We start from the raw sequence: 3,064 nt of genomic DNA, 5'->3' as shown, positions 1-3,064 counted from the left end.
AACCTATCTAAACAATCCAAGTTACACACTAATTTTTAGCAAAGAGAAATGATTTGATGTATAAGACTTAGAAGAGAGAAAATTCTTAGCAAAGAGAAATGATTTGATGATAAGCGTATTGTGTTCTTAGATGTGTGTTCTTTTACTTAAGAACATAAGTTAGGGTTCAAGAGTAAGTAGTCACTCTCTTCATGGAGATAGAACACATTTATTTATACCCATTGCATTAAATGCACATTTAATGCAATGTAGGGTTTGAACACGTGTCAAGTCTTTAGAGAAAGACTTGTCCTTTGCTATAGTGAATAATAAGACATCCTTTCATGGAGTTGGTGGGTAGTAGAGTCAAATAATCGGCTCCGTAAAGTATTATGCTCTAGAAAGGGTATGGATTTTTCCATTGTGTGTATAAGGACAAGACAAAAACAATCGTGCTCAACAAGCTTCTTTTGATCGCTGAATGCTGGAATAACCTGAAGGTGTCTTCAGCATTCGCTGAGGTTTGGGCAGTCTTCACCCATCCTAGTACTACTCTTACCCAAGCACGCTTAACTGCGGAGTTCTGATGGGATCCGGTGCATTAGTGCTGGTATGATCACACCCGAAAGTCTATCGTGCTTTATTCCTTTATCCCCAACCACCCCCGGTCTCCACCGCCTCCCGTCTCCCAGCCGTTCCCAGGTGCCGCCCCGATTCAGGCCTGCACGTGCCCGCCTCCACCGCCCTCCACACCGCACGGAAGAAAATTCGGAACCGCACGCCCCGCCGCCGCGAAAAATGTACGGTCCCGGGTCCCAAAAACAAAAAAAAAAAGGTGTGCAACACGAGGACTTCCCAGGGGGTCACCCATTCTAATACTACTCTTGCCCAAGTACGCTTAACTACGGAGTTCTTATGGGATCTGGTGCATTAGTGCTGGTATGATCGCACCCGAAAGTTTACCGTGCTTTATTCCTTTATCCCMTACCACCCCCGGTTTCCACCGCCTCCTGTCTCCCAGCCGTTCCCACGTGCCGCCCCGACTCGGGCCGGCACGCTCTCCTGGCCTTGCCGCACGAGCCCGCCTCCACCTCGGCCCCCAGACCGCACGGAAGAAAAAACGGAACCGCGTGCCCCGCAGCCGCCGAAAACGTACGGTCCCGGGCCCAAAAATAAAAAAAAAGGTGTGCAACACGAGGACTTTCCAGGGGGTCACCCATCCTAGTACTACTCTCGCCCAAGCACACGCTTAACTGCGGAGTTCTGATGTGATCCGGTGGATTAGTGCTGGTATGATAACACCCAAAAGTTTACCGTGCTTTATTCCATTATCCCCTACCACCCCCGGTCTCCCCCGCCTCCCGTCTCCCAACCGTTCCCACGTGCCGTCCCGAATCGGGCCCGCACGCTCTGCCGGTACCGCACGCTCCCTTGGGCCCGCCGCACGTGCCGAGTCCATCGCGCCCCCCACACCGCACGGAAGAAAATACGGAACCGCACGCCCCGCCGCCGCGAAAAACGTACGGTCCCGGGTCCAAAAACAAAATAAAAGAGGGGTGCAACACGAGGACTTCCCAGAGGGTCACCCATCCTAGTACTACTCTCGCACAAGCACGCTTAACTGCGGAGTTCTGATGGGATCTGGTGCATCAACACWGRTATGATCGTACCCGAAAGTTAACCGTGCTTTATTCCTTTATCCCCTACCACCTCCGGTCTTCCCCGCTTCCCGTATCCCAACCGTTCCCATGTGCCGCCCCGACTAGGGCCCGCACTCTCCCCCGGGCCAGCCGCACATGCCCGCCTCCACCGCGCCCCCCACACCGCACGRAAGAAAATACGGAACCGCACGCCCCGCCGCCGCGAAAAACGTACGTTCCCGGGCCCAAAAATAAAAAAAAGAGGGGTGCAAAATGAGGACTTCCTTGGGGGTCACCCAATCTAGTACTAATTTCGTCCAAGCACGCTTAACTGCGAAATTCTGATGGGATCCGGTACATTAGTGCTGGTATGATCGCACCCGAAAGTTTACCTTGCTTTATTCCTTTATCCCCAACCACCCCCGGTCTCCACCGCCCCTCGTCTTCCAACCGTTCCCACGTGCCGCCCCCGACTAGGGCCCGCACGCTCCCCCGGGCCCGCCGCACGTGCCGGCCTCCACCGCGCCCCCCACACCGCACGAAAGAAAATTCAGAACCGCACGCCCCGCCGCCGCCAAAAACGTATAGTCCCGGGCCCAAAAACAAAAAAAAAGAGGGGTGCAACACGAGGACTTYCCAGGGGGTCACCCATCCTAGTACTACTCTCGCCCAAGCACGCTTAACTGCGGAGTTCTGATGGGATCCGRTGCATTAGTGCTGGTATGATCGCACCCGAAAATTTACCGTGCTTTATTCTTTCATCCCCTACCATCCACGGTCTCCCCCGCCTCCCGTCTCCCAACCTTTCCCACGTGCCGCCCCGACCAGGCCCGCACGCTCCCCCGGGCCCTCCGCACGTGCCCGCCTCCACCACGCCCCCCACACCGCACGAAAGAAAATACGGAACCGCACGCCCYGCCGCCGCAAAAAACGTACGGTCCCGGGCCCAAAAAAAATACGGGTGCAACACGAGGACTTCCCAGGGGGTCACCCATCCTAGTACTACTCTCGCCCAAGCACGCTTTACTACGAAGTTCTGATGGGATCCGGTGCATTAGTGCTGGTATGATCCCACCAGAAAGTTTACCGTGCTTTATTCTTTCATCCCCTACCACCCCCGGTCTCCCCCGCCTCCCGTTTCCTAACCGTTCCCACGTGCCTTCCCGACCCAGACCCGCACGCTCCCCCGGGCCCGCCGCACGTGCCGGCCTCCACCGCGCGCCCCACACCGCACGGAAGAAAATACGGAACCGCACGCCCCGACGCCGCAAAAAACGTACGGTCCCGGGCCCAGAAACAAAAAAAAAGAGGGGTGCAACACGAGGACTTCCCAGGGGGTCACCCATCCTAGTACTACTCTCGCCCGAGCACGCATAATTGCGGAGTTCTGATGGGATCCGGTGCATTAGTGCTGGTATGATCGCACCCGAAAGTTTACCGTGCTT

At 55.4% G+C, this 3,064-nt stretch overlaps 6 non-coding genes and 2 pseudogenes across 6 annotated transcripts; all 8 read right to left on the bottom strand.

The window, feature by feature from the left end:
- Positions 1-474: 474 nt before the first annotated feature.
- Positions 475-603, bottom strand: LOC112505188 (annotated as a pseudogene).
- A 210-nt stretch (positions 604-813) lies between these two features.
- Positions 814-932, bottom strand: LOC112505192. The gene has a single exon (XR_003068343.1). It is a non-coding gene; the product is annotated as a 5S ribosomal RNA (ribosomal RNA).
- A 230-nt stretch (positions 933-1,162) lies between these two features.
- LOC112505186 lies at positions 1,163-1,283 on the bottom strand. Its single transcript, XR_003068339.1, has one exon. It is a non-coding gene; the product is annotated as a 5S ribosomal RNA (ribosomal RNA).
- Positions 1,284-1,532: 249 nt separating this feature from the next.
- LOC112505191 lies at positions 1,533-1,651 on the bottom strand. The gene has a single exon (XR_003068342.1). It is a non-coding gene; the product is annotated as a 5S ribosomal RNA (ribosomal RNA).
- A 231-nt stretch (positions 1,652-1,882) lies between these two features.
- On the bottom strand, positions 1,883-2,001 carry LOC112505187 (annotated as a pseudogene).
- Positions 2,002-2,234: 233 nt separating this feature from the next.
- Positions 2,235-2,353, bottom strand: LOC112505185. The gene has a single exon (XR_003068338.1). It is a non-coding gene; the product is annotated as a 5S ribosomal RNA (ribosomal RNA).
- Positions 2,354-2,577: 224 nt separating this feature from the next.
- On the bottom strand, positions 2,578-2,696 carry LOC112505190. Its single transcript, XR_003068341.1, has one exon. It is a non-coding gene; the product is annotated as a 5S ribosomal RNA (ribosomal RNA).
- Positions 2,697-2,928: 232 nt separating this feature from the next.
- Positions 2,929-3,047, bottom strand: LOC112505189. Its single transcript, XR_003068340.1, has one exon. It is a non-coding gene; the product is annotated as a 5S ribosomal RNA (ribosomal RNA).
- Positions 3,048-3,064: the final 17 nt, after the last annotated feature.

This window comes from Cynara cardunculus, unplaced genomic scaffold, assembly GCF_001531365.2.
Source record: "Cynara cardunculus var. scolymus isolate 2C unplaced genomic scaffold, CcrdV1 Un_Scaffold_8920, whole genome shotgun sequence".
Taxonomy (NCBI): domain Eukaryota; kingdom Viridiplantae; phylum Streptophyta; class Magnoliopsida; order Asterales; family Asteraceae; genus Cynara; species Cynara cardunculus.
The sequence above is the reverse complement of the archived record's forward strand: the minus strand, read 5'-3'. Positions and strand labels throughout refer to the sequence as shown.